This window comes from Pelodiscus sinensis, chromosome 19 (assembly GCF_052426305.1).
Source record: "Pelodiscus sinensis isolate ZL-2025 chromosome 19, ASM5242630v1, whole genome shotgun sequence".
NCBI lineage: Eukaryota > Metazoa > Chordata > Testudines > Trionychidae > Pelodiscus > Pelodiscus sinensis.
This window is the reverse complement of record NC_143070.1, coordinates 9,976,464-9,990,489: the sequence shown is the minus strand read 5'-3', so window position 1 is coordinate 9,990,489 and position 14,026 is coordinate 9,976,464.

Here is a 14,026-nt window from a genome sequence, read left to right as displayed (position 1 = left end):
TCAAACCAGGGCTTACAAAGCTCTAGGGATGGAGATTCCACCCCCTCCCGAGGTAACGGATTCCAGTGCTTCACCACCCTCCTAGTGAAATAGTTTTTCCTAATAGCCAACGTAGACCTGCCCCACTGTAACTTGAGACCATTGCTCCTTGTTCAGTCTTCCATCACTACCGAGAACAGCCTCTCCCCATCCACTTTGGAATCTCTCTACAGGAAGTTGCAGGCTGCTACCAAATCCCCCCTCACTCTTCTCTTCTGTAGACTAAACAAGCCCAAATCCCTCATTCTCTCCTCATAGGCCATGTGCTCCAGCCCCCTCATCATTTTGGTTGCCCTTGGCTGGATCCTCTCCAATGTGTCCACATCCTTTCTGTAGTGGGTGGCACAGAACTGGATGCAATACTCCAGATGTGGCCTCACCAGGGTCGAATAAAGAGGAATACAGGCAGTCCCCGAGTTACGCGGATCCGACTTACGTCGGATCCGCACTTACGAATGGGGCTTTCTCGCCCCGGAGCTCGCAGGCGGCGGGACCGCCCAGAGCTCAGCGGTCCCACCACCTCGACCTCCGGGGCGAGAAAAGCTGCTCCCGGTGCCCCTGGTCTGCTGGGGACCGTCTCCAGCAGACCAGGGGCACCGGGAGTGAAGCCGCAGCCACGGCGGGGTATCGCGCTTCTGAGGCTTTGCCAGAGCAAAGCCTCAGAAGTGCCGCAACCTGCCGTGGCTGCGGCTTTGTTCCTAGTGCCCCTAGTCTGCTGGGGACCATCCCCAGCAGACCAGGGGCACCAGGAGCGAAGCTGCAGCCGCGGCGGGTTGCCGCGCTTCTGAGGCTTGTGGACCCTGGGGCAGAGCAGCTGGGGCGCTGCCGGTTGATCCCGCAGCGCCGCTCTGGGCACTACTGGACCAATCCGGCAGCACCCCAGCTGCTCTGCCTCGGGCTTCCTGATTCAGCTGCTGATCAGTTTCAGCAGCAGCTGACTTGGGGACGCTTGGGGTTCTTTAGTTGAATCTGTATGTAAGTCAGAACTGGCGGCTGAATCTGGATGCCAGTTCCGACTTACATACAGATTCAACTTAAGAACAAACCTACAGTCCCTATCTTGTACGTAACCCAAGGACTGCCTGTAATCGCTTCTCTAGATCTGCTGGCAATGCTCCTCCTAATGCTCCCTAAGAGGCCATTAGCCTCTTGGCTCCAAGAGCAAATTGTTAACTCATACGCAGCTTCTCAGCCACTGTAATGCCCAGGTCCTTTTCTGCCAAACTGCTACTTAGCCAGTCGGTCCCCAGCCTGTAACAGTGCTCTGGATTCTTCCGTCCCAAGTGAAGGACTCTACAGTCGTCCTTGTTGAACCTCATTAGATTTGTTTTGGCCCAATCTTCCAATTTGTGTAGGTCAATCTGGACCCTATCCCTGTACTCCAGTGCATCTACCTCTCCCCCTAGCTTAGTGTCATCTGCAAACTTGCAATCCATCCCCACATCCAAGTCATTAATAAAGATGTTGAAAAAATCCGGCCCTAGAACCAATGCTTGGGGCTTTCCTCTTGAAATTGATCGCCATCCAGACATCAAGCAATTTATCACTAGCTATTGGGCCCGACAATCTAGCCCACTTTATATCCACATTACAGTCCATATGTTCAATCCATACTTCCTTAACTGCTGGCAAGAATATTGTGGGAGATCAAATGAAAAGTTTTGGTAAGTCAAGGTATATCACATCCACTGACTTCCCCCTGTCCACGGAGCCAGTTACCTCATCATAGAAGCTAATCAGATTGGTGAGGCACGACTTGCCCTTTGGGAATCCATGTTGACTATTCCTGATCACTTTCCTCTTTTTTAAGTACTTCACAATGGATTCCTTGAGGATGCCCGCCATGCTTTTTCTGGGGACTGAGATAAGGCAGACTGGTCTGTAGTTCACTGGATTGTCCTTTTCCCCTTTTAAAAGATAGACACTGCATTTGCTTTTTTCCAATCACCCAGGATCGCTCCAAATCTCTATGAGTTTTCAAAAATAATGGCCAGTTCTGCAATGACATTTGCCAACTCCCTCAGTATCCTCGGATGTGTTAAATCCAGATCCATAGATTTGTGTATTTTTAGCTTTTCTAAATATTTCTTAACCTGTTCATTTTCCACGGAGGGCTGCCCATCTCCTTCCCATACTGTCTTGCCTAGTACAATAATCTCTGAGCTGAATTTCTTTGGGAAGACAGAGGCAAAGAAAGCATTGAGTACTTCAGCTTTTCCCACATCACCTGTCATTAGGTTACCTCCCTCATGCAGTAAGTGCCCCACGCCATCTCTGAGCACCTTCTAATTGCTAACATGCTGTGACGGACTGGGCCATGTCTGGGCACAGCTGAAGGCATCTGCTCAGGGCGAATTGCTCAAATTCGGTGCTCCGTACAGCCCCCAGACTGGAGACCTTCCCAAACAGTCCACAAACCAGTCCCACAGAGCGCTTCAGCAGCCTGCATGAAGCCTCACGAGCAAAACTCCTCCAACACCCCAGCGATATCCGTGCCCCACATGGCCCCGGGCCTCATACACAGGTGAGGGGTCTTAGAACCCAATCCCACCTACCCTGAACAAGTTCTGTCCAGTTCCAAGAAACCAGCCACAGATCCCTGGTCAATTTACCCTCTGGACCTTACCCACAAATCACGCTGGGCCAATCCTTTAGCATCTAACTTCTAAAGGTTTATTGCTACCAGAAAGAAAAGCATGAGAGTGAGGTTGCTAAAGTATCATACGTTCCATGCATCGAATCTCCCAGTTTTCGATGCAGGCTCTAGCAGAGATTAGAAGTCCTTGTTGCACATCCTAGGATCAGGACGGGTCCACAGTTCTTTCTGGCTCTTCAATCCCTGCACTGCTGCCTCTGGGATGAAGTGCTGAGCTGAGTACCAAGATGGAGTGGACCACATGGCATATTTATATACCTCCTTCCTGGTCTCTTCTTGGCTGCAGCAGGTCACCTGGCACAGTGTCCCTGTGTTCCCTGCTGGCAGCCCTTAGGTGTCAGGCCTCATTCTTGAGGTGTGTCCTTGGCCTATTGAGTGCCATTGTTCCACACAGCCTCACTAATTAGCATGTCCATAGGCCAGGTTCTGCCCAATGCTCAAGCACATTCAGAGAAATATTCAGTATCCATACAAAGTACAGTAAAACTCCAATGGTCCAGCATCTGATGGTCCGGCACCATCAGGAACCCGAAGTGCTCTGGGCAGCTGGACCATTGGAACTGGCCTGCCCCCGGCTTCCCTGATTCAGATGCTGCTGAAACTGATCAGTGGCTGAATCGGGGAAGCTGGGGGCAGAGCAGTTGGAGTGCTGCCCGGTAGGTCCCATAGCGCTGTCCCTTGGGGCTGCGGGACCAACTGGCTGCACCCCAGCTGCTCTGCCCCAGGCATCCCCAAGAGCAGCTGGGGTGCTGCCGGGTTGGTCTCGCAGCGCCAAGGGGCGGCGCTACCAGACCAACCCGGCAGTACCGCAGCTGCTCTGCTGCAGGCGTCCCAATTCAGCTGCTGCTGAAACTGACCAGCAGCGGCTGAATCGGGGATGCCTGGAGCAGAGCCGGATCATTGGAAGAGGGGGCTAAGACAGATCTGGAGTGGTATCTCCCCCCATCCCACCCCAGACCCCTCATAGCCCCCCTTCCGATAGTCCAGCATATCTGATAATCTGGCACCCCCTGGGTCCTAAAGGTACTGGATTATCAGAAGTTTTTTGTACATGCTTATAATTTCACACACAGACATTGTACAATCACATGAATAGCGTACATAGGATTAGCAGACAGTAAACGTCTATTCAACACCTCACATGGCCCCCTTTATACCACTTTTGGGGCAAACACACCCCCATGGGTGCAGCAGTGATCTGGCTGCTCCCCTCAAAATCCAGGAATGTGACACATGCCTGTAGAAACCTTTCTTCTTACCCATCACATCCCTTGCTAACTACAAATCCAATTGTGCTTTTTCCTTCAGGACGACTCCCTTGCATTCTCAAGTATATTTAGACTCCTCCCAAGTCATCTCTCCAAGTTTCCACTTCTTATAAACTTCCTGTTTGTGTTTACGATCACAAAGGATTTCCCTGCTAAACCCATCTGGTTGTCCACCATATTTGCTTTTGTTACTGTGCATCGGGATGCTTTGCTCTTGTGCCTTCAATAAGGCTTCTTTAAAATCCTGCCAGCTCTCCTGGACTCCTTTCAGCTTCATGTTAGCACCTCAGGTAATCCTGCCCATCACTTCCCTGAGGGAGCCAAGTCTGCTTTTCTGAAGTCCGGTCCCCTCTTCTGCCTGGGTTGGTGGGCTGGAGTGGACCCCTAGCATGACATCACCCTTCTTTTTACCTCTTTTAACCTAACCCAGACACTCTTAACAAGTCTGTCTCCTATGCCTAGCTTCACCTCAGCCCAGTGTACATTCTTAATAGATAGGTCAACACCTCCTCCCTTTTATCCCTGCCTGTCAGTCCTGGGCAAGCTGTACCCTTCTGTATCAATGTTCCAATTGTGTGTATTATCCCACCAAGACTCTGTGATACCAACTGTGTCATCCTTGTGTTTCTTTATTAGCACTTCAAGTTCTTCCTGCCTATTCCCCGTCCTCCTTGCCTTTGTACACCGGCATCTAAGATACCGATTGGATTTTGCCCCCCTCACTTCTGCCTTGTCCCTCCTTTCTCTCTGCTATTATAGCCCATGCTCCCTCCCATTTCCAACCTATCTCCTAGGTCTCCATGTTTTTCACTTGCCTATGGGCTTTGGTCACCTGCCCCATCAGAACTAGTTTAAAGCCCTTCTCACTAGTTTAGCCACTCTGTGACCAAATACTCTCTTCCCCTTCCTCGAAAGGTGAACTCCATATCTGCTTAGCAGTCCTTCTTGGAACAGCGTCCCGTGGTCAAGGAGGCCAAAACCCTCTTGGTGGCACCATCTTTACTGCCAGGCACTCACCTCCAGGATGTACCTGTCTCTGCCTGGGCCCCGAAAATTGACAGGAAGGACTAAGGAGAACACCACCTGTGCGCCAAACTCCTTCCCCTGTGCTCCCACAGCCCCGTAGTCACCCTTGCTCCTCTCAAGGTCACACCTTGCAGTGTCATTAGGGCCCACATGGATGAGAAGCAGGGGGTAGTAGTCAGGAGGTTGGATATTCCTCAGCAATGCCTCCGTAATGTCTGGGATATGGGCCCCTGGCAGGCGGCATACCTCCCCAGATGACATGTCAGGGCAACAGATGGGTGCCTCGGGGGTGATTCCTTCTCTCCCTTATTCAAAACAACATAACAGTTCTCTGGAGCGATAGTGGAAGGGTTAGTAGCACAGGATGCAAAACACCAGGCTGAAAAGAAGGAAATAGCTCAATGAGTTTTGCCACCAAAGGCAAATCAAGTATAAAACACTCAGGAGGATTTCACAAAAGCGTGTTGCAAGTCTGTACAAAGCAAAACTGACTCCAAAGGGATCAGTTTCTGAGGCTCAGTGAGATTCAGAACTGCTTAAGAACAATCTATAATACATCTGATTTCACTGAACAATTACTATTTGCTGTGTTAGCTTCTAAAAGAAAGTAACTATCTGGATTCCATCTGCTGAAGCCCAGAAAGGCACTACCCAGTGAATACAGCTAGAATCCAAAATAATTCCAGTTAGATAGGCCAGTTTCTTCTGCCTCTTTGTCGACTTCCCAAAATAACAAATACAAATCCTGTACAGTTTAGAGTAGGAATAATGTTAACTTAGTTAACCCACGTGGCCCCTCCCTGGGAGCAGCTCAGAAGCCACCATGCCACCCAGGCCCCACAACGAGCCCTGGGGACAGCAGAGAGATGCCAGGCTCAGTCTCCTACCCCCACTGAACCCACCACCAGCAACACCTTCCACCAGTAGGACGGCGACTGCAGGCCCAAAGCCGTTAAGAGCAAATGGAGGATGAACTTCAGCCACTTCTATAACTTGAGGGTCATCAGCCCCTAGAGTCCCAGGCTGTAAGGCCAGAAGGCACAGCCCTGCTCCCCGAGTCTGAGCTCCTGCACCACACAGGCCCTAGAAATTCCCCACAAGAATTCCTGTCACCCACAGCCCCATGTGTCTTCACCTTTGACTGGGCTCTGTGGACCAGTTCTGGCTCTTAGAGAAGCGGATGGTTTCAATAGAGCGCTCTTGTATCTGAATCCTGGCAGATTAATGTCTTGCCTTTCCAGGACAGAAAAACCCATCGGCTCCTTCTTTTTCTTCCAGGCTGTGTTCCTTCTTTGAAAGACTCACCTCAAGGAAGCACAGACACAGCCGAGTGCTCCGGGTGGTGGTCCAACCTGCAGCAGCTGAGGCATGCGCCGGCCTCAGCCCGCAGGAGCAGGCCTTGCCAGAGGAGCCCAAGAGAAGCAGAGGCTCCTGGAAGATCCTGTCAGGCATAAGAAGATTCTGTGCCTGTAGCCAGTGTGGCAGCTCCCTGGCAGAGGCTGAGGAGGAGAGAAGAGCTTCCTCTCCCAGGCGGTGGACACGCTTCTCCCTGAAGAAGAGGAAGAAGAACTCAGTGGAGAAGCAGGAGGAGCCAGAGGAGGAGAAGCCACCGGAGAGCCCAGACAAAAACCAGCTGGATCTCACAGGTGAGGATACAACCCACCCGGTGAGAGGGGAGCATGTGAGGGACACTGACCCCAGTCACTGTACAAGCCTTGAGTGTTAGGGCCGTCTCATGGGACAGCGATGGGCTCCTCAGAGGCTGGAATCCATCGAGTGCCAGACGCTCTGGTACAGGGGGGCAGGTCCCTCCCTGAAGTGGGAAGAACAGACAATGGCAGGGCACAGCTCTCTGGGGGTCTGGCATCCCCAGCCTAGTCCAGCACCTCCCTCCCTTCCAGATACCCTACCCCAGCCGGCTCCTGCACCTTCCCTCCTGTTCAGACCTCACCGCCTCCAGCACCCAAAGTCCCAGGCCACTCCAGCACCCTACCCCCCCACCCACACTTCTACCCTTACTCCCTCCTGCGCCACTATCCTTATCCCATGCCCTGGCAGCCACCTCCCGCACACCGAACCCCTCATCTTGGCCTCACCCCAAAAGCTAGGGCAGGTCATACAAATCTACTATCACAGGTACGGAAAAGAGGTAATCTGGCCCATAGGAATCCTTGAACTCTGGTTCTTTCTTGTCTCCCTCCACTCTCTATGCAGCTGGAACAGCGGAGGGGTGAATCCTAACCCCAACTCCCCCCCCCCTCCCGTCCGCTTTGCTTAATTATTTTGATTTTGATTAATAATGTTTCCTTTCTTACCAGTTATACACCTCCCAGCCCCGTGTTATAGCTCCAGTCATCTTTCTCTGCCTGGATCCTCTATTTTGGGAGGTGGGCCCAGAAGGCTCAAGCCAGTCCCCACCCCCCTTCGATCTCCCCAGCAGGCCACCCAGCCTCTCCTGGAAATGGCTTGGGGAGCCACAATACAAATTTTGACTCAGGCATGGAGGGGGCTGCTCAGCTCCAAAAATTTGAAACAGGAGCTCGGGCAGGGAGGGGGTAGCTCAGGGTGTAGAAAGAGGAGCAGCGAGGGGCTGTGTGTGAACAGGGGGTAACTACATGCTGTGCCAGGAGGGCTCCCCTGCAGCCCCTGTTCCCGGAGGGCTCTGGTGGCCACGGAGCCAGGTCCCCTCTCACCGGCTGTCAGACAAGGGGGTAGGAGCAGTGTTCCCGCTAAGATTTTCCAACCTTGGGCCGACTGAATTTTCTCATGTGCAACACCAATATCGCGGTGGTGTCTGGTGTGTGGACCCAAACCCGTCGGTGTAAATATGTATTTTCAATAGTCCGTGGGTGTGAAAGAAAATATATTGGGTGTGAATTGGGGAGAGCAGGGGCAAAGGAGCAGGCAGAGAATAAACAGAACTGAATGATCATCAGGGGAGTGTAACGGGAGAAAACAGGATCCCTGCTTGGCCAATTCCCCAACGGGAGGGAGGGGAGGAGGAGGGTGCGAGGGAGGCTGCTGCCCTGTTAGCAGTTCACCGGGCAGGGAAGACTTGGAGCAAAGTAGAGAAGTTGGCCTGATCTGAAGGCGCCTGTAACCTCCCCAGCTTCCCCCTGTGGGCGGTGGCAGCCAATGCAGCACAATTGATCCCTCCTCCCCTTCAGCATGGTCTGGGTCACATGGTCCCCCAAGTACGTCCTGGCTCCCTGATTTGCTCCCCCAGCCAGTACAGTCCCTGCATGGGGCTGGGAGGGGTGGGGGGACCGGGGTGGAGGCTGGAGGCAGGACACCCTCCTCCACCACAAGAGAGCGAGTGCCCCATGTCCTTCCCCAGCCAATCAGGAAAGGGATTCGCACGCAGCTTCCAGGGATCCTTGGATGGGAGCCGAGGGGCAGCTCCAACCCCCTGCGCCAGCAGCAGCTGCTGGAGAGGAGGGAACAGAACCGTTAAAAAGGGACCAGGGGTCACCCCGTCCAAAGGTCGCATCAGCTCTTAACTGGGAACTGGTCTGGTCTGGGCCATCACTTCCTGGGGCGTCACACGGGAAAGGAGGCCTCTTCCCATCACTGCAGGAAGGGGGCGAGGGCCGGGGAGAGGAGAACGCACCGTGGGAGAGACTCTGCCCCTAGGGGGAGGAAGCCCAGTGGGGAGAGCCCCCAGCTGAGAGTCATGGGAGCGGCGCTCTCTGCTCGGCCCTGCAAGCACCTTGCTGTGTGACCCTGGGCGAGTCACGTCAGGGCTCTGGGCCCCGTGTCCTGCTGTCGCCCAGGGTAACACATTCAAACCAGCGCGTCTCCTCTGCTCCAGGGGTGGAGAACGAGCTCTCCCAGAAGACGCCCAACGGGGCGGAAGGGAGCGAAGAGGAGGAGGAACCAGACCGCCGGCCCACCCCATTAGCACAGAGCAGCTCCCACATGACTATGGTAATGAGGCTTGTGACTGAGCCAATGGGAAGCATCCCCTGCGGGGCGAGTGACTATGTGCCGGAGCCGGTGTCTCTCAGAGGAGAACGCTCCCCCCCCCCGGCTCAGGGACCAAAGGAAACACTCCTACGTGTGACCAGCTCCCTGGAGCAAAGCCGTGTAATATGGGGGCTTTGTGGGAGCACCACACCCAGGGTGGAAGCAGGGCTCTGCAAGAGCACTCCAAACCCTCGCCTGGCACCGGGGGAGGCTGCTCAATCAAAGGTCTCAGCAGGCTCCTCCATGCTCACTAGGCCCTGCCAGCCCCCAGGGAGCGAGTGTCCCAGGGCAGCTGCCCAGTGGAAATGCTCAGTCCCTACAGGCTCTGCCCCTGTTCATTGCAGACCCTCGGGGAGCCCCCTGCCTCAGCCCAGCCCACAGCCCTGCTGCTGGCAGCCGTGAAGGCTCTGATGGCCCCCGCCCTGGAGAGCTTTCAGGCGGCGGAGGAGGCGCTGAGAGCCACCGTGTCCCAGCACAGCGCCCGCATGGAGCGAGTAAGAGACGCCCGGCGAGGGGCAGGGGCGTGTGGGGAGATTGGCTGGGAGAACTGGCTCTGAGGAAAGCGGCCCTGGGGCACAGGGTCACGGTCTGGCAGGTCGGCTCAGCCCCTTTCCATTCGGTGCTGGGGTGGGCAGGTGTTTCCAGAGCTCTGCGCGCTGGAGCTCAGACACGTCCCTGGGGCCAGCCCAGCCCCACGGCAGGTGGGTCACAGCCCAGCCCTGGAGCGCGGCACTGACAGAGTCTGCCAAGGGGCCGCCACGCTGGGCTCCCGGAGCGGACGGGGTTTCCTCACGTGCCCTGCAGGGCCCTTGTGTGACCCACCGATGCAGCAGGAACCATTTGGCTTTGCCCTTTGCCCCGGTGCCTCTGACGTGTGATCCTGCTGCCCGGCCCCACTGGCTCCGGTGCCCCCCCCCCCGGGAATTAGACTGGTGCAGGGAGGGCTCTGCCCGAGTCCATTTCTACAGCCCCTTCCTAGGAGGTGTGAGCATCAGTCACTGCCCTGATCAATTGAGCTCCATCGCCCTCTGGGGAGGCAGGAATTCTACCCGCCTGACACACGGGGACCTGGGACCAAGAGCGGCTCAGTGACTTGGTGACGTTCCTGCCCTTCTCCAAGCGCCGTCTGCCAGGAGGGGTGACCTGGCAGGAGGCCGCTCTTGAGCAATCCCCCCCTCAGCTTTCTGGCTGCCTCCAGGTGGGAGACGTCGTGGGAGAGATTTTCACCTGGCTGGACGACGTCGAGGACCCCAGAGCCAGAAGAGCCGCGCTGGGAACCATCGCCCTGCTGGCTCGCGCCCACCCCCGGGACGTGGTTCCAGCCTGTGTGGCCCACGCGCCGCCATGGGACAGGTAGGGAGAGGCTGTTATCACCTCAGCCCGATTTCCCCTCCCCTCCTCCTCCAGGGCAGAGCGCGGGAAAGGCCTGGCAGGCCACAGGGGTGGAGCCAGCTCCCTGCTGGGCACGGGGCTGTCCCTGCCTCCTGAGGGGAGATGCCCAGGCCCAGCCCCTTGGAAACCAGCCCCTCCCCCTTCCCTGCCCAGAGTGCAGACGTGACAGGTCCCTGGAGAGTTCCAGCAGGCTCCTGATTTCTGTGGGTCACCCCCCTTCCCGCCAGCTCCACCAGAGGGGCAGGACCAGGCTATGGGGAGCATCCCTGGGCCGTGACTCCAGCGTAAATGTCACCGAGCAGCCTTTGGTGCAGGCTGGGCTGGGTGGCGTCACGCTGTGCGCAGCCCCAGGGCAGTTACTGGAAGCAGCGGCACAGGCTGCAGGAGCAATGAGGCCTCTGGGGAAGGGAATAAATGAAGAGCTCGCGGAAGGGACTCACCCGCCTCAGCCTCCCAGCCCCCGGGCGTCTCCTCTAAGGGCCCCCTTTCCCGCCGGCCTTCCCAGCCTCTCCCTGGGGAGACAAGGGGGGGCAAGCAGAAAATGATTTTGGTTGGTGACCTTGCAGAGGTGCCAGGGAGCTGTGGAAGGCCTTGGGGGAAGAAGCACAGCTCCCCTGGCAGGTGCTGCACCAGCTGCTGGACAAGCTCCGGAAGAGCCACCGGGAGGAGAGGAGCCGCAGCGTGTCTCTGGCCGTAAGTGAGACTGGAGCTGTCACGTAGCGAACTCCCCACCGAACACGGAGGCCCCTCACTTGGAGCTCAACCCCGTGTGCGTCCCAATGCTCCAAATCAACCCTGCAGGTCCCTACACACAGGGCTTAACTCCCTGTGCTCCAAATCAACAGGGCAGCTCCCTTCACACAGGCCTAGCAGCCAGAGGTGTGTTAGAACTCCTGGTGGGATTGGTGTGGAGGGGCAGGGGGACCCAGGCCACCCTCTCCACCGGGTCCCAGTGCACCCTGTCAGCGTTGGAGTGGGGCACCACTAGCTGGGTGGGGAATCCAGCCGAAAGACGCCGAGCACCTGGGGTTCAACTACCCGCCCTGGGCTGCTTCCTGCCAGCTTCTCTCCCATCCTGAGCGCCGTCTCTTTCCTCCAAACCGGGGCTTGTGCTGCGGTTCCCTGCTGACTGGTGAGGGCGTCCGGGTGCACATGCGCTTCTCCTCGGGAGCCCCAGCGGCACCTCTGCCCCCGTAGGCCTCAGCCCTGTCTGAGCTGCTCCACCGGCCTTTCTAGCTACCTCCAGCTGGAGCCCGCCCAGCACACCTGTGGGGGTGCGACCTTCTCTGCTAGGCAGCCAGGCTTCACCTCTGCAGCCCCAGTGCAGGGTCGGGACACCACGTGCCAGGGCTGATCTCCACTCTGAGCACAGAACGTGGGGTCCTGCAAGAAAACTTAAAAAAAAAGATTCACACAGAGCAATTCAAACCAGCCAAAAGTAAAGAAAAATACCCACCTGACGACTAGATTCCCTTTCCCCCTTTATACTCATGATCTTTTCTTACTTCATTTCGCTTCCATTCCCAAAGTGCAAAGGGTAACGTCTGAGCAGGTAATTTTCCATAGAAGGTGGGGAGAGTGTTCCACGTTCCCATCCACAGTGATTTTTATGAACCCCAGAGAAGTGAGCTGCCCCTGTGTCTGTGCCAGGCATAGCACTCCCCAGAAAGAGAGCCAGAGACCCCAGGGAAAAGACCTGCCCTTGCTGGGAGGTTTAACCCAAATAAGAACAGTTGGAGGGTGTGTTTGTAAGAGGTTCGATTGTGTGTTAAAACTACGGATGCGTTTCTTGTTATTTGACATTTGTAATTCACTTTGCTCTGCCCTTTCTCACTTGCAACCACATAAATCCCACAGCTTGTGCTTAATAAAATCACTTTTGTTCACTATCAAGCGTTGTGTAAACAGTTGTGACCTCAGACCAGAATAGACTCAATGTCTGTATAGCTCTGGGGGCGGGGGAGGGTCTCTGCTCTGTGCCTCGGCTGGGGGAGACCAGGAGACCTGGCCCAGCAGGACAGTGTAGCGAGAAGCTCTTGAGTGCCAAGAAGCGAGTGTCAGCGGCTTTGCCAGCGCTCTGGGAAACGCCCCCAAGGAGTCTTCTGTGATCGCGCCCGTGACACGGATCCTGCCGGGGGCAGGCAGGAATGGGCGCAGTGACACCGCCCGGCGCCCCTCGCTGAAACTGTCTCCCTGCTTGAGGACTACGTGGCCTCAGAGGAGCCAGGGAAGCCAGACCCCAAGCCGGGGCATCTGAGAGAGTCAAAGAAGCAGCACGGTCGGGGTCCCTCTAACTGGGGCAGGAGGATTCGAACCCGACCCGGCAGAAGTTCCCATTGACCCTGGTGAAGTAGTTTGGGATCTTGGGGGGATGTTCTCCAAGAGCAAAGGAGTGACCCAACCCTCCAAGGCCTGGCAACAAGGGGCAGACACAAGCCAGGGAGATGGTCAATCTCAGTGCTGGCCCCAGGGGTCCTGGTTTGAGATCAGCAAGGTACTTAGATCTGGTGGGACCCTTCTAGAAGAGCAGCACAAGCCATTAGTCTACCCTCCTGCTAGTGGGCTACGCTGTTATGCTTAAACAAAGCACACGAGATCTTTTATGGGGGAAAGGCAGTACGCCGCATTGATTGAGAATACAACAGTTGCTTATGCTTTTCAAACACACCTACACACAAAACATCATGCACACACAGTTCTGCCAGATGATATAGTTACCAGTCCAGAGTCTGTGTCCATCTAGTGGCCAGGTAGATTGAACACAGGGGGGAGCAGGGCCTTGTCGGTCGATCGATCCGATACTCCTCTCCAGATAGTGTGGCAGACGAACGCAAAGTTCCATAGCAAAGCACCCTGCTTTATATATTCCTCCTTCTTGTTAAAATCCATGGATCTCGCTCTGTCCGCTTGTGACCGGAATGTTATCTTTTGATGTGAGTGTTCCCAGAACATCTCTCGAAGGTTCATCCTGTTGTCAATCGTCCTTTCGGGGGGCTTGCTCCGCTCTAAGGCTCGTCAATCTGCCAATTATCCAATCTTCTCATGAGTAGGGGTACGCATTGATAGTTATGGATGACTCCTCTGCAGTCAGGTTGTCTCATCCTCTGTATCGAGCTTAAGCAATGGAGGGGAAGAAGCACACTTAGTTTTTACTACAGGCCCAGAACACACAAGCAGCCCTGCACGACGGGGGAGTGAAAACGAGGACCTGCAAACCGGGACCTCCTGGAAAGCCAGTCACCGGGAGCAACGTGGGGTCTGAACTGAAACGGCATCGACCTCCCGGCATCGCCCCGGCTCCCTGCTGCTTGTGGCACTGGAGTTACTCAGGCAACAGAGGGATCGTGGGATGCCCTGTACATGCGCCTAGAAGTTTGGGTCCCCTCATGATGGTGTCGCCCCGTCCGGTCAGGCCAGGGAAGGCGAAGGGCGAGGTCTAGGCCATGGAGAGAGATAATGGGGAATAATGTCAGCCGGACTCTTCTGATCTTTCCAAGAGGTTCCCTTCTGCACCCATTCTAGCAATGGAAGACAGGTCGGGGGCCATCACATCTCCCCTCCCCCTGAGGAACTAACCCTCCTTCCTCATAAGCCACAAGGATGTGAGAAACGGCACCATCATGACAGCAAAATGCCCTGGGAGCGGATGGGAGGTGGGGACAGCTCAGTGACTTTTCTG